The sequence below is a fragment of the Oryctolagus cuniculus genome, chromosome 14, assembly GCF_051225735.1.
Source record: "Oryctolagus cuniculus isolate XC-2025 breed Fujian yellow rabbit chromosome 14, ASM5122573v1, whole genome shotgun sequence".
NCBI lineage: Eukaryota > Metazoa > Chordata > Mammalia > Lagomorpha > Leporidae > Oryctolagus > Oryctolagus cuniculus.
Window position 1 is genome coordinate 37127634 of NC_142880.1, and position 24724 is coordinate 37152357.

The window sequence follows — 24724 nt, forward strand, 5'->3', positions numbered from 1 at the left end:
CAAGTGATGGCTTAATCCATTGTGCCACAACACAGACCCCCTCCCAGAAACTCTAAGGCGTCTCTAAATACAGAGTTATTCCTACCCAAATAGCTGCTATGCTGTATTATATACGGAACAATGACAAGACAAAAAGTCTGGACATGTTTAGTACAGAAACAATGTTTTCATTTTCAGTCCATGGCTGGTTGAATCTGAAGATACAGACCCCATGGACATGAAGGGCAAATTGTACCTGTCAGCTGGTGTGTGGTATAGGCCATGGTCAAGAACATGGGGTCGGGCAAAGAGAACCTCGTGGACTGTTTCTTTTCCTCTCATCCATCTTTCCATGAACATCCCTCCGCAGCTACTTCAGAAACAATGAGTTGATTGACATTACCTGAAGTGAAAGAAATTTCTAAAGATAGGAAAGTTTGAGGCGTTGGCTCAAGCACGAGTTTCCTTCTTTCAAACATTTACCATTTCCGATCCATAAGCATGGGTGATTAGAAGAAGGGATCGGCCAGTGCCGCGGCTCACTAGGCTAATCCTCCGCCTTGCAGCGCGGGCACACCGGGTTCTAGTCCCGGTTGGGGAGCCGGATTCTGTCCTGGTTGCCCCTCTTCCAGGCCAGCTCTCTGCTGTGGCCAGGGAGTGCAGTGGAGGATGGCCCAAGTGCTGGGCCCTGCACCTGCATGGGAGACCAGGATAAGTACCTGGCTCCTGCCATCGGATCAGCGTGGTGTGCTGGCCACGGCGGCCATTGGAGGGTGAATCAACGGCAAAGGAAGACCTTTCTCTCTGTCTCTCTCTCTCACTGTCCACTCTGCCTGTCAAAAAAAAAAAAAAAAAAAGAAGAAGAAGAAGAAGAAGAAGGGATCAGCCACAAGGGACGGGCAAAATGAACAATAAAAGAAAGGACAGTGTGGGAGCTGGACCTTCAGTCCAATAAAGCAATAAAGCTGCCTGTGATGCACCATCTAGAACAGACCAGACACTCACATGCAGCTTAGAATTTCCCCTCTCCCTGATACTAAATAGGTGCGTGGAATATTCCATCACTGGGAGGGACAGTAGTAGGGCTGTGATGATTTCTGTATGACACGGATGAGATCATCCTTCAACAAATTCATGCCAAGGGAGAGAGGAGAGAATATATCTTTATTCCATTGGTTGTTACAGATGGAGGACTGGCTAATGTCACAAGTCACTGTGAAAGCTTAACACTTGACGGACATTTGTGGAATGAGGCCACTCCAAGAACAGCTCCTTTAATCATGTCCTTTTTAAAAGACTTGTTCATTTATTTGAAAGGCAGAGTTACAGAGAGAGGGGAAGACGCAGAGAGAGAGAGAGAGAGAGAGAGAGATTCTTCCATCTGCTGGTTCACTCCCTGAAAGGCTGCAATGGATGGGGCTGGGCCAAGCCAAAGCCAGGAGCCCAGAACTCCATGCAGGGAACTAGATTGGAAGAGGAGCAGCCAGGACTCAAACTGGTGCTCATATGAGATGATGGCATTGCAGGCAGCAACTCAACCCACTGAGCCACAACACCAACCCCTTGGGTTCTAACTTGCAGCAATAAAACCTATAAGTGAAAGATTTGCCTTGGAACAAGTCCCCACCTAAATGATGAACTGTTAATTCCAGGATCAGAGAAGAAAGAAACTGGAAGGCTCCTTCATCTGTGGGCCCCCAAATCATGTTTAAGCAGGAGAAAAAGTAGACTGGTGGGAGAGGATCAAGTAAGCGAGACCTCACCTTGCAGAAGGGTGAGCTGCCCTCCCAGCTCCTGTGGGCCACACACCCAGAGATTCTCTGAATGCCACTTGTGGTGCCACCCTGGAGTGTGCATCGTGCGGTACAGAAAAGACAGGGAAAGGACAAAATGACGCCAAGAGGCTGGCTTCAAAGTTTGCTGAGGATTTGGGTTTCCTTGGGAGAATTATTCAACCATGAACTTCTGCTCTGTCAAACAGGCCGGTTGTACGGGCCTCTCCCATGAGGGTTCTAAATTCATGTGAAGAAACGAGGGAGGGACGATGGACCAGTGAAAGCAATTCCTTCATTCCTGAGTGAAGTTGTTGGGTCATAAGTCCATTGCACCTCCACCAACACAGAATGCATTATTTCCACCAGTATCCCGCATCCCAACACAGTCAGGAGGACCAGCCACTGTGAGAGGGACGCATACAGGTGGGAAGGCTGCCAGCACAACAGGGCAGGTGCTCCAGCCAGCACAGCGCTGGGGCAGGGGAAACCAAGGCTGTGCCTGGCATCTGGTAGGTCCTCAGTGTTGCTCATATATATCACACCTTACCCTCAGCCTCCCAGGTGTTCCCCCATTGCTAGGCTTGTGGATCAGTAGGAATTGTACTGGCATTTACTCACTCATTCAAAATATAATAAGATAGAAATAGAAATTTCATAAAAGAAATATAGTAAGTTTTACAAAGCGTACAATAGAATGTCTAGTATCAGAAACTCATGTTAAAACCACACTAAGATAGCATTTTCCACTTCCATATTAGCAGAATTGCATGATCTAATTCTCCTGGTAAGAATGTATTCAAAGAAACCCCCTGTTGATGATGATGATGGCAACAACGAAGACAATGATGATAGCTGTCAGAAGCCTGGGACACTGCTGGTACTCACTACAGAGCTGGTGAATGAATTTAGGGGCCATGCTATGGCATAGCGGGTAGAGCCATCGCCTGCAGTGCTGGTACCCCATAAGGGCGCCGGTTCGAGTCCCAACTGCTCCACTTCCAATCCAACTCTCTGCTATGGCCTGGGAAAGCAGTATAAGATGGCCCAGGTCCTTGGGCCCCTATGCCCACATGAGAGACCTGGAGGAAGTTCCTGGTTCCTGGCTTTGGATGAGCACAGCTCCGGCCATTGAGGCCAACTAGGGAGTGAACCAGCGGATGGAAGATCTCTCTCTCTCTCTCCACCCCCCAATGTGTAACTCATTCTAATAAATAAATAAATAAATAATCTTTAAAAAGAAAAGAAATTCCATCTTTCACGTGACTGGACTTAGGCTGCTCCACCCACTCTGTGACATGCTGCACCTGCAGGACAGCAAAGACAGGTGGCGCCCTGGACAGACAGCTGTTTGCTGAGGTCCTATCTGGTCTAGAGGACTTCCTTTATCATTCTGACTCACACACCCAGCGTGAGGATTGACTGTGTATTCCTCCACACTGAACACTGGGTGGAAAATGTGATGAGTTTTGTAATGGACTTGACGTTCAAGATGTGATTCATGCTCTTTGAGAGTAATCTGTGTAGAGAACATTCAATATGTAAACTGTCCCCTGCAAGGTTTGGCTAGTGGTGGGATGGTTAATAGCAAAACTTCTTGGTTCTCTCAATACTTAGGTGAGCTACAGAAGTGGTAATGGGTTGCGATTGGAACACCATGTGTAAGTCTTGCCCTGGTGGTGGGTTGACACCCCTCAAAGGGTCTTCCGAACACATTTTGGGCCAGACAGAGATGAAAGTGAGGTAACACTTACACAGGAGGCACAGCAGTCTAGACACATTAGGACCAATTCACTCCCATTGCACATGAGAAAACTGAGGTCCATCCTTAAAATGTCCAAAGTTAAACAGCCAGCCCTGGAACCCTGAGCAACTAATTCCCATGTCTGGGACGTCCGTTTTTCCACTTGAACAATGTAGGCCACAGAATTCATGCAGAGCCAAGTTCCCCTTTCCAGGGGCAGAGGACAGAGGAGGCATGCATGGGGAAATAAATCTAGGAACAATTTGCATGCACTGTATTTTATCCATCCGAGCTCAGCCCCCCATCCCCACTTCTGCCTGCAGATCCCTAACGCACTTTGGCATTCGAAAGGCCCTGTGATGGCGTGCAAAGGGAATGCTTCTGCAGCTGAAATCAGGGCTTCCAAGTTCATACGATCAGAGCGCGTCTAACATTTAGTGACATGCTGTAGAGCTTGTACTCCCAGAACGTTCGTGAGAAATGCTGAACTGTTGCTTGTGTAAATCTTTCATTGCTTGAACCGAGCCTCGAACAGGTGATGGAAATCACTGCAGTGGAAGATGGGACCCCAGAAATAGCTGTGGAGTGCTTCCCTGTGAAATCTGCTGATCCGTATGGGAGGTACCAGCAGACTTTCCCTTCTAGTCATCCCTAAACCTTAACCCTTCAGAGCTGCTGTGAATCCTGCCTCTTTCTTGTCCCTCTGAAATCTCTGTGCTGCCAGCATTTAGCTATGCCATCTCCAGGAATAGCTCAAATGCACAACTCCCCAGCCCGAGTGCCATGTCTACTCTCTGATCCCTGCCCAGAAAGGGGACCCTTCTTAGTGAACTACTACTCAGTTGTTCTAGAAATGTTTCCTCCCTATAAATATGCAGAATCACTATGTGTCAATTAAAAATAAAAATATATGTCAAAAATCCTTCCTCTTCAAATAATCAGAACAAGGGTTTGCATTTCACACATCATGCAATTTTCCCTTAGCCTTAACTATGAAACTATGAATAATTAAATAGCTAACTCCAAAGTCACTTTATTGGCATCAGCTGTCATGGGAAAGAAGCTGAAATCCTCCAAACGGATGTTTTCCAATAGCGGAGAATCAAAGGGCTTCCTGTGGGTGACCCTGCTTCAGAATCCCAAAACCTACTTGCAAACAATACTGGCTTCTCCTAGACCTTGGTCCCCAACTCCTTTTAGAGATTCTCTTTGTTTTATTAAGAAGCATTGGCTCATGCCTGGCTCATTCATTATCGGCACAGTCACTCCCCAGGGTGGAAAGTCCCTTGTTGCTCCTCATCCAGCTAGTGGGGAGTTAGTTATAGCTCAGTCCTGCCTCTCGCTCTGATCAGCAAGAACGGCTCCAAAGGGAAAGTACTCACAAAGCGGCATGGCCACAAAGGGAGCAAAGGCGCGAGGGGACCTCCTCCTTGTCTCAGGGCAACACCCAGGGCATAGCTCATCCACCTGCAAAGCGGGGTGGACGTGGATATGTGGGGCCAGCACCATACGCACACTTGAAGGGTCACAGAGCACCTCCTGGGAGAACTGACCTACAGCACTTTTAAAAACTTATTTATGTATTGATTTGAAAGGGAGAGACAGAGAGGGAAAGAGCATTGCATCTGCTGGTTCACATCCCAGATGATTCCTTCCCAGGGCTGCTGGGGGAAACTGCCTGGCATGGGGCAAGTAGAGATAACCCCCAGAGCTGAGCCAGACAAGCACCAAGCAAAACACCACCTCTCCCAGCTCTGCTGTGTTGCCCATCTTTCTGAGGCCTCACATCTTATCTCAGGAGGTTGTTATTTTCATAAGTAATATGCACTCACGACAGGAAGTTGGAAAACTTTTCCATTGGGGTAGTTAGCATTGTAGTTCCCACGGTTCACCATGATACTTCCATGCCTTTTGCTTGTCTGAAGGTCCTGCCACTAAAAACAAAGCTGCTCCCTCCCCCACTGACTGAGGCTTGGCCCTGTGGGTAGAAAGGACAGTGTGCCAACCCCAAACCAAAGTCGTAAGAGGTAGCGTGCATGGGTTTCCACTTGTCCCCTGGCACTTCTATCATTGCCACAAGAACAGGCCCAGGCTAGCCCCCTGGCCCAAGGAGGATGAGATACATACTGTAGACCTGGGCCCAACCTACAGCTTGAAGCCCAGCCCAGCTGAGTGAAGCTCAGCCTAGATTGGTGTATTCGCACATGCTTGGTTGTGTGTGAGAAAAACATGATCCTTTCAAGGCTCTGAGTTTTGGAGCAGTTTACACGGCATTCTTTTTTGTTTTAAGATTTATTTTATTGGGGCTGGTGCTGTGGCATAGTGGGTTAATCCTCCACCTGCAGTGCTGACATCCCATATGGGCACCGGTTCGAGCCCAGGCTGCTCCTCTTCCGATCCAGTTCTCTGCTATGGCCTGTGAAAGCAATGGAAGATGGTCCAAGTGCTTGGGCCCCGGCACCCACATGGGAGACCTGGAAGAAGCTCCAGGCTCCTGGTTTTGGATTGGCCCAGCTCCGGCTGTTGTGGCCATCTGGGGGAGTGAATCAACAGATGGAGACCTCTCTCTCTCTCGCTCTCTCTTGCTCACTCTCTTTCTCTCTCTCTTTCTCCCTCTCACTGTCTGTAACTCTACATGTTAAATAAATAAATAAATAAAATATCTTTTAAAAACTATTTCATTTATTTGAATATCAGAGATACAGAGAGAGAGAGGGAGAGATAAAGAGAGAGAGAGAGGCCGGCGCCGCGGCTCACTAGGCTAATCCTCCACCTAGCGGCGCCGGCACACCGGGTTCTAGTCCCGGTCGGGGCGCCGGATTCTGTCCCAGTTGCCCCTCTTCCAGGCCAGCTCTCTGCTGTGGCCAGGGAGTGCAGTGGAGGATCGCCCAGGTGCTTGGGCCCTGCACCCCATGGGAGACCAGGAGAAGCACCTGGCTCCTGCCTTCAGATCAGTGCGGTGCGCCGGCCGCAGCACACCAGCCGTGGCGGCCATTGGAGGGTGAACCAACGGCAAAAAGGAAGACCTTTCTCTCTGTCTCTCTCTCTCACTATCCACTCTGCCTGTCCAAAAAAAAAAGAGAGAGAGAGAACTTCCACCCACTGGTCCAATTGCCAAATGGCCACAATGGTCAGGGCTGGGCCGATCCAAAGCCAGGAGCCTGGAGCTTCTTCCAGGTCTCCCGTGTGGGTAACAGGGGCCCAAGCACTTGAACCATCTTCTGCTACTTTCCCAGGCATATTAGCAGGGAACTGCATCAAAGTGGAGCATCTGGGACAAGAACCAGCACCTATATGGAAAGCCAGCATTGCAGGCAGTGGCTTTACCCACTATGCCATAGCGCAGGCCCCGACACAGCATTCTTATAGCAAAAGTGAGTGACTACAAGTTTAAAGAGAAAAATAAAGCACACTCATAATCCCACCATTCAGAAACAACCCTCATTTGGTTATGTGTGTTTTCCTAATATTTGTATGGTGTGTGTTTGTACTGTTGATATAGAGTAACTAGGCAGGGAGTTAGTTAGGTCTAGCTAGGTTAGTTAGATTAGTTAGGGAGCTAACTGGAATTTTTGCCAGTCCTGCAATGTAACTTTGTTCCTTCACCTGTCAAGCTGCCCACATTCGCAAGATGCACCTGTGTCTCATGTGGGACCTGGAAGGAAGAGATGCCGTGATGACCACATGGAAGTTAAATTCCAGTGATAGTGCCACAAAAGTCCCAGAAAGCTTCATGAATGCTAAGACCTGACCCTGTTTGCTCATTCGATTAAGGCACTGCCCCTACCTCACAAAACAGACTGAGAAGGGCAGGGGGAGGTGGGGAGGATTGTTTTGCTACTGAGCCACACTTGGCTGGTCCTACTAGGGTTTGCTCTCTCTCTCTCTTCCTCTTTCTCATAGGCAACTGTCTGCCCCATTCGTGATTGGTATTTCTCCATGTGGGGTGGTGGTTCACCCCCTCACTTTTAGATAAACCATGCTCTCACCTGTGCACTATATAATGCGGCTGCTTTGAATTGTTATCTGTGTGGGAGCAAGAACCTGGGCGAAGGTACCTAGGCCCACATCACTGTGAACCTACTAATATAAAGCACGGATAGCCTCGCTTCTTGGCCTTTTGGCTAAGATCAAGTGTAGTATCTGTTCTTGCCAGTTTAAAGCAATGCATATCCTGTTCATACTGCTTTGAAGTTTGTTCTTTTGTTCACTTAAAGGGGAAATTTTCCCAAGTCAAAAAACTTACAACATATTTTAACTCCTTTCATAACCATCTAGTGTTTCACTATTTGGTGGAGATGCATTTTTTAGATTTTCTGTTGTTGACACTGAGTAGTAGCTAATATATTTTCTTTTTGATCAGTACAAAAGCATCAAGGCTAACTCACACTTTAGCACGCACGCTCCCCAGTGTATCCCTGCCTTCCCAGAGATAAACGTTGTTAAGGTTTGCGTTGTTTCCATGCAGACATTCTTTCTGCGCCCTAATATGCAAGCAAATACATCCATACATGCAAAGGATTTTAAACTTTGAAGGTGTTATAATAACACAACTTTTTCTTTTCGCCAAACAGCTTCCTTGACAGCTTGTCCCATGTCAGTCATGTGGACGTAGCTCATCATGTTGAAATTCTGAATAACATACCACCAGGTGGACACGCCTCTTAGAAGGCCCAAGCACTCCGTCATCAGTGGATATGTGGATTACATCCAGGTTGTGGAATGTTCAGCGAGCATCCCTCTTCACGCTTCTCGGATCATATATGCAAGTGCTTCTCATGGACCAGTATTTTCACAGGAAATTAACAACTTCCATAAATACCCTCCAAGTGCTGTCTAAAAAGTCTGTGTTCAATTTATCATCCACCAACAGCACAGCAGGGAAGCCGTTCTCACCAGTGCCAGCCAAAGTCCTGGTGTTTATTTCCAATTAACTCTGCAGCTTGTCTCAGAGCCTCAGCTTCCTCATCTTTTTAAAAATAACTACTAACTTATTTTTTTAGGATTCATTTTATTTGTTTATTGGAATGGCAGAGGGAAAGACAGAGAGAGGGGTATAGAGGTCTTCCATCCACAGGTTCACTCCCCAAAAGTCAACAACAGCCAGGGCTTGGCCAGTCTGAAGCCAATAGCCCCAGACTCCTTCCAGGTCTCTCCTGTGGGTGTCAGGGACCCAAGCATTTGGGTCATCTTCCACAGCCTTAGCAGGTGCATTAGCAGAAAGTTGGATCAGAGCAGCGAGGACTTGAGCTGATGCCCCAGTATGGGATGTTAGTGTCGGAGGTAGTGGCTTACCACGCTGTCCACAATGTTGACCCCTGGCTTCCTCATTTATAAAATATCTTCAAGGAGTAGATGTTTATCATGGTAGTTAAGATACCACTTAAGACATCCACATCACATATCAGAGTGACTGGTTCAAGCCCTGGCTCCTCTGCTTCCAATCCCTCTTCCTGCTAATGCATACCCTGAGAGGCAGTAGGTAATGGCTCATGCACCTGAGACCCTGCAGCCTGTGTTGAGGATCCAGACTGAGTCCTGGTCTCCTGACTTTCAGCCTGGCCCAGCCTGGTCGTAATGGGTATTTTGGGAGTTATTAGGGGACAGAAGATCTCTTTCTCTCTCCCTCTCTTTTTCTCTGCCTTTCAAATAAAATGAAAATAAATAAATACAAATTTTTGAAAAGCCCATGTTAATGTTAATAAAGGGAAAAAATTCCCACTATTATTAGTGGTAACACCACCATTGTGGTGGAATGAGGAGGCCGTGCCAAGATGGCGCTGGTGAGTGAGCATCAGTCACTCAGGAAATGATGGTGGAACCCACCTGGCAAAGGAGGCTGCCTAGCAACAGGCAGTGATTGGTTACAGCATAAACCACCGCTTGACCGGATTGGCTGCCTCAGCTATATAAGCTGCTGTACCAACTGAAATAAAGTCTGTGAGCTGCTCGCCTCTCCGGGGGACTCCGCACCTCTCGCCCCCACGGCGCTTCTCCTCTCAGAACAAATCCACAGCAACACATCATTACTTTTATTGTTCTAATTGGCTTTGAGCATTTCTCCATGAGGATGTCATTATCTCATCTAGTGCAGCCAATTCTCTTTCCCACCCCGAGCTCAGTTGATACTTCCTACGTCTCAAAATCCAAATTCCCACTATCTTTCAAGGTTAACTTCAGGTCCCATCTTCATTATGTAGTTCACAAGCCACTCTTGGATCTTTTGCACAAACGTCCTGGCTATGCTGATTTTTGGCCTTCCCCCAAATTACCAATCATCTAACAATTTTAAATAGCTATTATTTATTGATTCTTAACTCTGTGTGAGACATTATGCCCAGTGTTTTGTAGACATTATCTTATTTATCATTCCTACACTATTATTATTCTCATTTTATGAAAAAAACATCTCGAGTTTCAAAGTGATTAAACAACCCACTCAAGGCTACACATCAGTGGCAGATCAGGAATTTGAGGCCAGCTCTCCATGTAGCAAATCCTTTGCCATCAGCTACTCCACATGGTCCTTGTCCCTTCAATGAGTGCTATGGTCTGAATACGTGTGTGCCCCCATTCATGTTTAACCTAACTCCCCATGCAATAGGGATAGAAACTGGAGCCTTTAGGTGGGGATGTGTACATGAGGACACAGCTGTCATCAGCAGGATTAATACCTTACAGAAGAGGCCCCAGGGAATTTATGAACCCCTCCCATCAGCTGCACGGGCCCTGCCCAGATACGTCTTGGACCTGCCAGCCTCCAGTACTGTGAGAAATAGCTTTCTATTGCCGTTAGCCATCTAGTTCATGATGCTCTGGCTCTGGCAGCCCAAAGAGACTAAGACAATGAGACTGGAAACTCCTGAAGACAGGGGCAGAACGCTGGGTTTCCTAGCAGCCCCCTCACCATATAGCAGAACGCCCTGCACTTGGTGGACACTCAATGACTGTGTTCATCATCGGTAGAGTCTCTCCCCATCCGGGCCCTCATTCCAGGCTCAAACATTCAATCATTCCTACATGCCATATACCATCACTTACATCTTTGGAAAGACATAAGACTTTGTTGAGTAAAACACTCTGTCTCTCCCTATCCTTATTGTTCTGGTTTGGATGATAGTTTGGGTATCTCCCCAAAAGCCCATGTACCGGGGGCCTGGACTCCAAAATCTTATGCCAGTGGTTAACAGATTCAGGGTAGAGATCTGATCAAATTATGGTGTCTGGTAGGTCAGCCTAGTGCAGGTCTTTAAGTCACTGAGGACACGTCCTTAGAAAGCAGCTTTTGAGAGATGCTTGATTATCTGAGCCAAGCCCACTTCCTAGTTCTCTTGGTGTCCTGACTGACCAAGTGATCACCTTCCACAGGTGTTCTGCCTTCCTGAGACACCAGTCCAACAGGGCTATTGAGTGTATTCAGTGCTGGACATGGGCCTCTAATAGTTCCAGCCAAAATCAACCTTATTCCTTCATCAGAAGCCCCTCTCAGGTATTTTAGCTGTTGTAGCAAAAAGTAGACAACCACACTTATGCAATAGCTACACAAGAAATGGGCTACACAGCCCCTTGGCCTAAGGAACTTATTTTCTGTATTTGAGGGATAAAGCACAAACAAGTGGAGTGAATTGTTATGAATCAAAGTGCCCAAAACACCTACGTAGAAATCAAGGACCTGAAGCAAATCAAATCACATGGCATGAAACAAGTTGTTGGGGAGACAAATTTGAGGCCTTGTGAGGTAGATTTTATGCAATTTATTTTTCTCTGATGGCTTTGAACTTTTCTGGGAAGAGGTGGAAGCAAAGCAGAGTGCTTAATCAGACCAGACAGGATGCCAGCATGATGCACAGTGCAAAGAACGCTCTGTCAGTCCACAGCTTACTGCCTCCGTCACCTCATCCTTAGTTACTGCCAATCTCAGCATCCTTGATTCCAAATCCTAGGACCCCGACCAATGTGCTCTTGTGTCTCTTTCTAGAGACATGATCCTCGGGCCTGACGCAAGCAGAGAAGCAGCAGTGGTCCCCACCAAGCTCAGTGGCCGAACGTGCAAGCCGGCATCTCCCCAGCCACTTCACCTGCATCTGCAGCCAGGTTGCCTGACACCAGTGCTCCAAGCCTTTCCAGTGGCTGGGGCGGGCACCAAGGGGCAGAGCGGGTTCTGACATGCTCTCCAGTGGCATTTGTCCATGGGTTGAAACAATATAAACTCAAAGCTTACAGATGACGGTGAGTGCTCTCACCCATCTCTTTGAAAAGTTTATGTGAGTATGCAGTGAAAACCGACAGGGTATCACCCAATTGCCAAGTAGACCGAAGGGCCACATGCTATCTTGGGCTGTCCTCCAAAGGGTCTGTCATCGACCAGGTGACAGAGTGACAACCCCAGAGTACTTTCTGTCAAATGGAAGAGGGAAAGACAGGGACAGAAGGAATGATTCGAACTTCACCTTCTTTCCTTGTGGCTTGTGGTCCTCGCCTCCTCCTCAGAACGCTCCTCGTCACTCCCCACTGCAAAGCCTCCTCCCCATCCTCTGCCATCAGAGCCACCTTGGCTTCCTCCTTGGCCTCCACCACTGCCCCCAAGGCCACCTTCACCTTTGGCCTTGGCCCAGTCCAAGGTAACTTTGTTTTCATCAATTTCCCCCTTGGAAATTCCATGGCCCCCTTGGCAGCTCTGGCATCCCCCTCACTATCTTTTTTGTTTTGTTTTGTTTTTTGACAGGCAGAGTGGACAGTGAGAGAGAGAGACAGAGAGAAAGGTCTTCCTTTTGCTGTTGGTTCACCCTCCAATGGCCACCGCGGCTGGCTCACTGCGCTGATCCAAAGACAAGAGCCAGGTGCTTCCTCCTGGTTTCCCATGAGGGTGCAGAGCCCAAGCACTTGGACCATCCTCCACTGCACTCCCGGGCCACAGCAGAGAGCTGGCCTGGAAGAGAGGCAACCGGGACAGAATCCGGCGCCCCGACCGGGACTAGAACCTGGTATGCCAGCACTGCAAGCAGAGAATTAGCCTATTGAGCCATGGCGTTGCCCCCCCCCACACACACACACACTGTTGAAGCCTGCAAAACCAAACCTGAACCACTGAATGAAATCACATGGTAGACAAGTGCTGAGCTAAAGTCTGGAGTAGTGATCCCATGGAGATCACCTGCTTATGTTGAGAAAAGACCCAAGTGACACAGTAGCTCCACAAGGAAAAGTTTAACTGGTTGAAGCGACGGTCTGAATGCCAGAATGTCTCACCAAACAGCCAAACATACCTCTGTGCAAAGACAGAAGGCTAAAGCATGCTAGTTCTGTGAACTGTGTCCTGCGAATCTGTGAGCTGCCACCAACTGACAGAAAGAAGCTCAATGAGAAGACTCAAGTGGATTCTAGAGAAGCAGTGGAATGGGCAGACATTGCCAAGGTGAAGAACCGTCTTCTCTCCCATGCTCAAGGCTTTCCTGCCTGTCTGTCCCTGGAAACTAGGATCATCGTAGAGCATGGGATCACTGTAGAACATATCACTCATACTAAAAAATCATCCTGAACAGGATCTGATCAGTCTTTGCCTGTACTCTGAACTCCATTTCAGAAAGGAAGCGACTGTAGAGAGGCAAGCTATTATTAAGGTGATTGCAGAATACCATTTAAAAAAAAAAAAAGTAACCAGAGAGAATCTCTTCTCATAACCAATTTTAGCCTTGGAGAGCAGTGGCCTTGCAGATTTGTAGATAGCCATTTCTATTTGTAAGTTGCAAAGACATTGGAGTGAAAATAAAATTCCCATCTTGAAAATGGCAACAGTCAAAGATGATTAGGCCCTAGTGGTATCAGAAACAGGAAAATATCTCATACATAGGAAACAAAACAAATAAGCCAGGTGATAGACATGATTATAAGCTAGCGATTCCGCTGCCAGCCAGCCTGAAATGCGGCCAGTCCAGCCTTGGGCTAAAATGACCAAACTCATACTTGAACTCACTAGAACATGTTTGCACAGAACTGTTAGGCAATGTTGGTTGTTTGTGTCCAAAAAAACAGTCCACACAGTAAGTTCATTGTTCCCAGCACAATACTAAGACTTGTCTTCCAAGACTGGAGCATTTTCCCCCAGAAAATAAATTTTGGAAAGGAATGACTTGGCCAACTACCTCCATCTTGAGCTTCAGAGCTATGTCCGTCTCCTGGGAGAGGGTGGGGTGGTGCTCCCCACCACCGAGAAGGGAGGCCTGGGCCAATGTGTAGATGAGATGTTATTGGAGCGAGGAAGATGCTGGATTCGCCACGAGAGGGAATGTGTAAAAACGTAGAGCCCGTGGAGAGCAGCAGAGACTTCATCCATAGGTAGGGAAAGCCTCGGCCCTGGGTGTACTCTCATGCCGGAGACAGACTGGAGAAGGGATTTGAAACAGACCCTGCAGCCAGACGGCCGAGGGCTGCCTATTTCAGGCTGTGAGCAGTGTGGTTCTGCATAATTAGGGTGGCACTCCTGAGTATAAATGAACCTGGACCCAAGAATGGGATGGGAGCCAATGAAAAGCCCCTTCTGCAAAATGTTCCAGCTGCCAACTTGCTCAGCATCAACCCCAGCACTGGACACAGCCCCGGCTTCCACCTTTCTTCAAGGAAGATTGGCAGAGTTTGGGGCCTGGTGATCTTTTTCCTTTGCCAAAAAATATTTAAGAAAACAAGTAAGCCATGATGTGACAGAAAGTGTGGTGTGCCCTACTCTTCTATTTTTTTTCTTCCAGGATTCTGTTAATCCTGGTGTTATGATGGCCCAAGAAGCTCACTCTATGCTCTATGTCCTCACAGAGGACACTTCCAAAAGCCGTCATAAAAACAAGGACCAGAATGATACTAAGAGTGGCACAATTATCACGGAGAGAATGCTTTCTGGCCTTGATTTTATACTAACTGGATCAGCTCATTTAAATCCACATTAAAAGTAAGAGGAGGTGGCAAGTGGGCTCTAAATCCAGGCATTTAATCATTGCGTTCTCGTGACATTTCAGATCTTTTCTCAGGGCTGGTGCTGTGGCATGGCAACACAGCCAGTTAAGCTGCTGCTTGCAATGCCAGCATCCCGTATCAGCCCGGTTCAAGTCCGTGCTGCTTGGCTTCCAATGCAGCTCTTTGCTACCGTGTCTGGAAGGCAGTGGAAGATGGCCCATGCTGCTGGGCCCCTTCCTCTCACATGGGTGACTCAGTTGTAGCTCCTAGTTTTAGCCTGGTCTAGCCCTGGTCCTTGTGGCCATCTGGAGAAAGAACCAGCAAGTGGAATACCTCGCTGTCCATGTCTCCAACTCTGCCTTTTTTTTAAACTTTTATTTAATGAATATAAATTTCCAAAGTACAACTTATGGATTACAATGGCTTCCCCCCCATACCGTCCCTCCCACCCCCAACCCTCCCCTTTCCCACTCCCTCTCCCCTTCCATTCACATCAAGATTCATTTTCGATTATCTTAATATACAGAAGATCAGCTTAGTATACATTAAGTAAGGATTTCAACAGTTTGCTCCCACACAGAAACATAAAGTGAAAAATAATAGATGATTTTTTTAAATGATGATGAAATCAGATCAGACCTATTGTCATGTTTAATCCCAGTGAGAGTCAAGTTGGGAATTGATAATTTCTTTCTTTTTTTTTTTTTTACAGAAGATCAGTTTAGTATGCATTAAGTAAAGATTTCAACAGTTTGCACCCCCATAGAAACACAAAGTGAAATATACTGTTTGAGTACTCGTTATAGCATTAAATCTCAATGTACAGCACATTAAGGACAGAGATCCTATATGAGGAGTAAGTGCACAGTGACTCCTGTTGTTGACTTTACAAATTGACACTCCTGTCTATGGCATCAGTAATCTCCCTATGCTCCAGTCATGAGTTTCCAAGGCTATGGAAGCCCTCTGAGTTCTCCAACTCTTATCTTGTTTAGACAAGGTCATAGTCAAAGTGGAGGTTCTCTCCTCCCTTCAGAGAAAGGTACCTCCTTCTTTGAAGACCTGTTCTTTCCACTGGGATCTCACTCACAGAGATCTTTTTGCCAGATTGTCTTGGCTTTCCATGCCTGAAATACTCTCATGGGCTTTTCAGCCAGATCCGAATGGCTTTAGGGCTGATTCTGAGGCCAGAGTGCTATTTAGGACACCTGCCATTCTATGAGTCTGCTGAGTATTTCGCTTCCCATGTCCAACCCTGCCTTTCAAATACACATCTTTAAAATAAATACATACATGCTTTTTCCTAGGTAAATGTACAATTTTTCTGAGTGTTTTGTGGGCTGGGTTTCCAGGAACTTCTTCCCGCCTTCTTTAGAATGTGTGCTCCTGGAGTCCATAGCAGCAGTCTGGCAATGGGCAGATTGGTCCCTCTTACCTCTCTGTCCCTAACTGGCTGTGCAGCCCACTTATTCTCACCAAACCTGCATCCCCATCTAAAACCAGGATTAGTGCTCTCTCCTCTCACATTTGTTGTGGAGATGAAGAATGGACTTGTCTGGTGGGTAGCACAGAGAGGGGTGGGAACACACAGGAACATGGCCCCAGGGAGCACCTTGGAGTTCCTGTGGCCCCCAAAAGTGGAATTTTTCACCAGATATCATGTTGGTGACTTGAGTGGCCTGTATCTGGGCTCGAGGACACCAGTAGCCGGGCTGGGCAGGCAGGACCCACCTGAAACTTGTAGTGTGATGGATTCAATCCCAGAGGCGTGTCAGAGCAGGGGCCAGTCTCCTTGGTGTTTACGACAAAGGCTGCCAAACACGCTCAGTGAGCAAGAAAGACTGCCTCTCCTTCCACGGCTGGATTCCGGAGTCCGTGGGAAGTCGGCATCAAATGAGGCTCCACGACATCCAGTCAGGACGCTCTCGCAGAGGGGCAGGCTCCCCTCAAAGTTACACAGTAATTTGGGTGAATTCCGATTTATCTCACGGCCCTCGTAAATTGATTGTAATCAGAAGCAGGCCACTTCAAAGAATGCTGATAATGTTCAGGTGTTGGGAATTGTGTAGTAAAATCCACAGAGAAAACAGTGCTCTCTGCCAAGTGTTTTCCCAGCCATCAGGGCTGTGGAGTCACTCTGCAGAGCCAGAACGGACGCCTGCGTCTACGGATGACGGCTCTGCCCTGCACCAAAGTGCAAGGCACAGGGAGCTTTGGTCTTGATTCAGGCAGAATGAGGTTACTCAACTCCATCTCCATGTAAGAACCACATGGTTTTCAGGTGTCCTATAAAGAGAAGTTTTGCAAACAAATCCATTCCCTGTGGGAAGAGATGTCCCTGGACAGCCTTGGTCTTCACCTTACACCTGGAAATGTGTCAGGGTGACCAGCCACCCTGATTTGCCTACTACGGAGAGGTTTCCCAAAACACAGGATTTTTTTAGTTTTAAAACCACAACAATCCCTGGCAATCAGAGATTTGCTGGTCACTCTAGAGGGCTTGCTCATCCTTTTGTTATGGTCTTCCCTTCCCTACTCTCATTTCCTCACCAGCCTAATTTAGGAGCCCTCAAGCTTGGTTGCGTGTGGGAACCATTTGGGGAGGTTTTGAAAGTCCTGGTGCCCAGGCCACACTTCGGATCCCCATTATGTCACCAGCTGTAGGGGTGGGGGCACTAGGCCTTAGGCAACAGAGTGTAAAATCACTGTTCTAATGAGGCACCAAGTTAACAACTGGTGGGGGAGGGATGGGGTTGCCCATGCCACTTCTATTTAAAGGAACTCCTTTTATAACTCAAAACCGCTCATGATAAGAATAATCTCGTGTATTTGTATCTTTCAATATCTTTCCAGCAGTAGTTACACACACACAAGCAGTCATCATCCCTCGCTCTAAGCATTTTGGAAAATGGTTGACATCTACAAATTTTTCAAAACATAATTATATATATTTTATTTATTTTAAATGCAGAATGAGAGTAAGAGCAAGATCTTCTACCCAGTGGCCCACTCCCCCAAATACCCACAACATCCAGGGATGGACCAGGTTACAGCCAGGAGCCAGAAACTCCACTTGGGTCTCCCATGGTGGGCGATAGAGATCCGGGTACTTGAGCCATCATCTGCTGCCTCCAAGGGTGTGCATTAGCAGGAAGTGGAGTAGCACCAACTTGAACCAGGCACTCTGATGTGGGATGTGGGCAGCCCAACGGCAGATGAACCCTCTGCACCACAACACCCTATCTAAAGTTATACAATCAAATAAAGTTGAACAACAACAGAAACTGAATGTAAATGTGACAATAAGCTCTTCTCGTTGAGAATATCAGTGATATTCATGACTCCTAAAATGCTATTCTTTTTTTTTAAAGATTTATTTTATTTATTTGAAAGACAAAGTTACAGAGAGAGGTAGAGACACAGAAAGAGGTCTTCCATTCTCTGGTTCACTCCCCAGATGGCCGCATCAGCCAGAGCTGTGCCAATCTGATGCCAGGAGCCAGGAGCTTCCTCTGGGTCTCCTATGTGGGTGCAGGGGCCCAAGGACTTGGGCCATCTTCTACTGGTTTCCCAAGACACAGCAGAGAGCTGGATCGGAAGAGGAGCAGCCGGGACCAGAACCGGCACCCATATGGGATGCCGGCGCTTCAGGTCAGGGCTTTAACCCACTGTGCCAGAGCACCAGCCCCCTAAATTACTGTTCTTAACCTGACCCATCAGTTATGCTTCAAAGCATGGAGCACAATGCAAGTGGACCCTGAAGTGAGACAGCCCAGGGTTCAAACCTTCCTCCTTCATTTGTTGTTTCACCACCCGGAACCTTAATGTGCTGATCTACAAAATGCAAATAACCATGAGATCTTATTCAGTGAGCCTCTGCAGGCTTAAATAAGAGGATGGATGTGTTGAGTTTTGCCCAGCGAACAATCCACAAATGGTAATGTCCTCACTGACTGGGAGGGAAAGTGAAATTGGTGTGTATCTACTTGGCAATGTTGTTCATTATATGGGAATGTCAAGACTTGTGAAAGCAATGGCTTTGGAACTGGGAGTTCCCCTTCGGAAACAACAAGACAAGAGGCAATTGAAGCCATCTCCAGCCCTTCAGCTCTGTACAATGAAGACGCTGCATTAAAATTTCAGCCACCTGCTTTGGTCAGTGCCTCTCTGGGCTGTCAGTTTTTGTGTGGGCTTAGATCTCGAGTCTAAGAACAAAGCTGTTCTCACCAGCAGAACCCAAATGGAGAGAAACATGCACTCTGGCAAGGAATCAACCTAGGGTTTAACTCCATCTGTTCCAGAGAGATGGGGAGGGGAGAGATGGAGGAGCTGGGTACAATGCAAAGCTCCCTGTAATCAAGTGAAGTGCCTGCACTTGGCGTGGAAGAGAAGCCTTGAAGAGGGAAAGATTGATGCCATCTGTCCCCAGGTGGAGACTGGATCCAGCTCTGTGCACCCTGTGACCTCACTGTCCAGCTGTATGTTGGAAGTTTGCAGGGTGAATCCTTCCTGCTCACTCTTCTGTTTACAGAATGGAAGGCCTGGCCCCAAGGCTTCCTGTCTATTCACAGAGCAACAAGTCGGGGCTTCCGCGGACTGGGTCCTCCTATGAAAGGCTGCTGGGGGCTTCTTCAGTCCCTAGTTGTCATCACCTTGCAGAAGAGTGTGCACACTACTGGCTCCATTCATTTTAGTCTCCTCCATTGCACAGAAGGCTGGGAGGTGGGGAGGTTCAACTGTAGATAACAATTAGCGTAGTCAGTGCGTGTCCACTGAAATAATCCAATAAAAATTTATATGTAGATCAGGCCCCCCCATCTACATTATCAGATTCAATCAAGACATTTTATAAAAATCCAGATTTCAGGGCAGGCATTGTGACACAGTAGGCTAAGTCATCCATGCCTTGGGACGCCCACACTCCATAATGACTTTTTGATTTTGAATCCTGCCTTCACTTCTAGTCCTGCTTTCTGCTAATGTGCACCCTGAGAGGCCCCAGAAGCTGTTCAAGTATTTGGGTCTCTGTCACCCATATGGTAGACCTGGATGAAGTTCCTAGGACCCTGCTTCAGCCTGTTTCAGTCCAGGCTATTATAGGTAATTGGGGAGTGAACCAGCCGATAGAAGATCTCTCCCTCGCTCACTCACTCTCACTCTTCCCTTCAAATAAATAAATATAAATAAATAAGTAAATAGTTTCTAAAAATCCATATTTCTAGATGTTATGATTTCATCAGAATTTGGCTCCCCAACTCATACAGATATTTGTGCTTCTGTAAAGATTTATTTATTTATTTATTTATTTAAAAGGCAGGAGAGACAGAGAGAGATAGAAAGGTCTTCCATCTGCCGGTTTACTCCCCCAGATAGCCACAACAGCCAGGATTGAGACAGGCTGAAGCCAGGAGCCAGGAAGTTCTTCTGGATCTCCCCTGTGAGTAGCAGGGACCCAAGTACTAGGTCACTGAGGGCGTACCCTCAGAAGGTGGTTCTCACAAAGGGGCTGGAGAGACACCTGAGTCAGACTCAGCCATTCTTCCTCTGCTTCCTGGCTCCCTGCATTCCTTCCTCTGCACATATTCAGCTATTACCACCCTCCAGCCTCACCAGAGGCCAAACCAATAAAGCCTACCTGATCTTGGACTATGACCCTTCAAAACCATGAGCCAAGATAAGCTTCCCTCCTTTGTAAGTATCGTGTCTTGGACATTTAGCTGTGGGAATGATAAACTGACTAATACACTAGGCTACACCTAGATCTACTGCATGTAAACCTTAGGGATTTGCAGCTACGGAACCTCTATTGAATAGATTCCTCATTGGCTTTTGCCTGGATATAATTCAATCCAATATCCATTCTCTTCTTCCTTTGTCACCTGCTGCTCTAGAGGCTGAGAAGCCAAACATTCATTTTCCCAGCCTCCCTTGTATGCTTTTAGGGATGGGTATAGAGTTAGTGTGGGCTGTGAAACATAAAAAGTCCGGTGTTTTGTAGAAAGTTCTCAGTGACCTGTCAATAAAGACTGGTACCCCCGTCCTCCCCAGGCCCCTTTCATTTCTGTGTACCTCAAAGGCAGACTTGACAACCGGAACTGCAGCAGCCATCATGTGGCCATAAGATGTCGAGCACATGAGAAAAGCTAAGAGAATCACCAGGACCATGCCACTGAGCGAACTTGGGAGATATTGCTTTCCGGATGGGCTCTGTGGGAAAGATTTAAGCCAATCTGTTTAAGCTGCTCTATGATGAGCTTTCAGCCGCTCCCAGCTGAATGTATTTCTTTCCAATGGTATGCCTCTTCTTTTTCCGGGATTAGACAGGATGGGAGTCGGAGGAATAAAACAAACAGAGGAGGGACTGAGAAGCCCTCCTTAATGGCTGCTGGAGGCAGAGGCCATGGCAGGCAGAGCTGATCTGTCCGGGGTGCCTGCTGCACGCCGCTGTTGTGCCCTGGACAGGCTTTTGCCCAGAGCTGCTGGCCCTCCATGTGCCATGCGTGTGCTGCACAGGCCTCCTGCTCGTCTCCCTGCTCCTTCTGTCTCCATCTTCTCCACACTTTTTTCTAAATTGGAAGTGCCTTAAGGAATATTATTATTACTTTAAATTTCAAGGGGAAGAAGAGGACAGTTGGGTAGCAATTGAAAAGCCAATCATCTAACACCACCCCTCTGGGGTGACTTTTTCTTGAGCTTTCAGAGCCAGGTTGCACTCCCCCCACTTGTAAGGTAGCAGCCTGCCACGGTGTACATCTATTAGCGTGGTTTCCCGGAATAAAACTGTCTGATGGGGGTGGGGTTTAGGCAGACACATGCTGGGTCTGTGGGAATGTGGAGAGTCCTGAGCTATGCCAGGGTTTGCCCGGAGGTCAGAGGCTGAGGGTCCCCTCGTGAGTCTTTGCAGCCTGGGCCAACCTATTTTGTAGGCAATTTGGTGCCTGCTGAAACCGGGGTGGGGTGAATTGGCAGGGAGACATGGGAAGGGGTAAATCCTCCACTCTCAGCCCTTAGGAGAAAGAGAGAATAATCCAGCAACTCTGTTTGTTGCACTGGGTTGAAAGCCAGGGGTACTCATTTCCATTTTCCGCCATCTGATATGCGGCAGGCACAAAGCACGAGGGTCCACACTCGCAGCCAGTGCGCTCTGCTCACGCTTATCTCAGGCCATCGGCAGACCCCTTCCTCCTTCACATCCTGTGGCAGCACAGCCATTCGTTTTAGGGCTGTCTGTGCTGCAGGGCTGATGCCAAACGCTGGCATCAAGTGCTTTCCTTTGGGGCACCCTCAGGGGTTTCTTCTAAAAGACAGGCAGAGTGGACAGTGAGAAAGGTCTTCCTTTTCCATTGGTTCACCCTCCAATGGCTGCTGTGGCCGGCGCACCGTGCTGATCCGAAGGCAGGAGCCAGGTGTTTATCCTGGTCTCCCATGCGGGTGCAGGGCCCAAGCACTTGGGCCATCCTCCACTGCACTCCCGGGCCACAGCAGAGAGCTGGACTGGAAGAGGGGCAACCGGGACAGAATACGGCACCCCAACCAGGACTAGAACCCGGTGTGCTGGCACCGCTAGGCAGAGGATTAGCCTATTGAGCCAAGGCACTGGCCTGAAATCGTCTTTTGAACTTTCCAGCCACACACCCGGTTTACAATGCTTAGGGACCTATGGCAATCAGCAAGGAGCACTTTCTGGCTCTGAGAGATGCGCCTTGCTGCAGTGATCTCATGGTGTTGACAGAACCAACCAGCCCTCCCGACTCTGCCTGAGACCCCCTAACGTCATTCAGAGTCCTCCTCTGCCAGGAGATAGAAATGCAGACACCTTAAAAAGACATTGTGTGTGTGGGGGGGGGGGGGTGCTTGGCGCTGTGGTGTAGCAGGTAAAGCCACTGCCTGCAGTGCCGGCATCCCAAATGGGTGCCGGTTCATGTCCTGACTGCTCCACTTCCGATCCAGCTCTCTGCCGTGGCCTGGGAAAGCAGTGGAAGATGGCCCAAGTCCTTGGGCCCCTGCACCCACATGGGAAGACCCGAAAGAAGCTCCATGCTACTGGTTTTATCTGCGCAGTTCTGGCCGTTGTGGCCAACTGGGGAGTGAACCAGTGGATGGAAGACCTCTCTCTCTCTCTCTTTGTAACTCTGACTTTCAAATAAATAAATAAATCTTTAAAAAAAAAAAAAAGACCTTTGCTAGACACACTTTTACAATGCTGTGTGCATCACCAATCATGGGGCCAGACCTACAGGGACTACAGATGAGAATTCTTTACTCTGAGAAGGATAGAAGGCAGGCACCCCCATGAATGGAATCACAGGTCTGGTGTAGATTTACTGCCTCCTACTCGTTTTCATTGGTGTGACTGTTTCTGCTTTGTTGACTCTCGGACGCCTGTGGGTGTTAAGCATAGCCACACTGGGAGTTGATGCGTTTGAGGACTGCTAAGGACTTCAAATCAATGCTGTCTCATGTGGATCACTGCAGGAGCCCATGTGCTTAGCACTGGTATAAGTCTACTTCCCCATTTTATAGATGAGAAAGTTGAGGCTGAGAGAGGCTAAACGAATTATCTAAGGCAGCAGGCACCAAACCTGCCTCCAGAATCTGTCCCTTAACCCCTTCTCGCACTGTCGAATCCTCTTGCAGGCTGCTGATCTACACATCTCCATCTCCAGCCACTGCCACGCCTGGCGTGAGTGCTGCTGCTCACTGCACCTGCGGCAGCGCTGGCATGTGGATCCTCTTCTGGTTCCCCCGAAGCTCAGATCGGTCTTCTCACACAGTGCCAGAGTATCTGGATGCAACATCCGGAACCGTCCGCCTGGTTCCCTCGCTCGTTAGTCCCTTGTGTGGCGGAGTCTGAGGGTGAGTCTCGAATCAGCAAAACTTCTCCAGGCGGGATTTGCACTGAGCTGGCCAGGATCTCTTCACACACAGCAGAAACGGCAGAAGCAGCAGCAGCAGGTACGACTAATGAAAATGCTTCCATTTCTCAAGGTGTTTCCTATTTGCTGAGTGTCCCAGCCCAGGGGCGCACTGGAAGAGTGGAAAGAGCATTCTGGAGTGAGTTCCCAGGGCCCTTCCCCAGGGCCCAGTAAGTCCAGCCCCACGGTACGGTACTTGCTAAGAACCGTGCCCCTCTCGGCCTGCTCAGAGCATCTGTGTAAATGGAAAGTGTGAGGTGTTATGGCATCTATCCAGAGCTGGCAACAGTTATCACACTTTGGCCTTCAAATGAGGCAGGTTTATTTGAAAAAAAAAAAAAATGGAGAAATTGATGCTGCAGGTGTTGGAGTAATTTGCGCTTATAGTAGAATGGTGGTACCTGGCAGCACTGGGCCCTTTGATTGAACGCATCAGAGAGGAAACCAAGCTAGTCAGGGTGGATGGGGCCCCCTGCTGCCTGCCCCGGGCACCCCACCCCAGGGCCTTCTCTCTCTTCCCAGCCTGAGGGTTGTGCCACATGGATCCCTGTTCCTCCCTTGCACTGCCACCGTCCAGACATCATGGTGCGGGCTTTCCTGAAAGACCCTGAGTCGGACGCTTGGTTCAGCTTCTCATTAGCAACCTTTGAGCCTCAGCGTCTTCACCAGCAGGAGGAAGGTACCGATGGCCCGCGTGGTGCTTTTGAGGACTGAACGCAGCTCAGGTGTGTGAGGAACGCCTGCGCTGGGCCTGGCGCCACAGCAGGTGCTCATCCAGTGTGTGGGTCTCCTGAGAGTGTGCCCTCTTTCCACGCGTCTGGTGCCCACCTGGTTAAAGCAAGCAGGCAGGAACCCACAGTGTCTGCCCCTTTTTTTCTGTCTTATATATTAGCAGGTCTTGACCATGTTGCTACAGCACCGAAGTGGAGAGGTGAGTTGCCAGCAATAAAACGGAACAGAGCAGACAGGCTACTTCTAAGAGTCCAGTCGCTTCAGCTCTTTCCCCCCTTGGCCTTCCTGCTGGGCCGCTGGCAAAAAAGGTGCCAGCAGCCACCTTGTGGGGTGTCGCACAGACCACAGCGGCTGCTCCTGTCACAGCACGCCGTGGGCTTCCCGGCATACAGTAACGCTCCACACATTTCAGTTGCCGTTATTACTATTCCTAGTTCCGAGCACTGAAACTCAGAAGTAATTTCACTTTGCAAAGTCAGCCTTCAGTCCAACTTGCCCCCATAAGTATGCCAGGTTCCCTTCCTTTGCTCACTGCTTCCCTGAGAGGAAGAGGAAGGGGCAAAGCCGGAGCCACCAGCCCAGAGGCACTCAGCATCCTGAGAAGGCCCACGGTGGTGCCACACATGTGAACGACATGT

General features: G+C 48.3%; 1 pseudogene; it reads left to right on the forward strand.

Moving 5' to 3' along the window:
• The first annotated feature begins 7599 nt into the window (after positions 1-7599).
• Positions 7600-7758, forward strand: LOC127487503 (U2 spliceosomal RNA; annotated as a pseudogene).
• The last annotated feature ends 16966 nt before the right edge of the window (positions 7759-24724 follow it).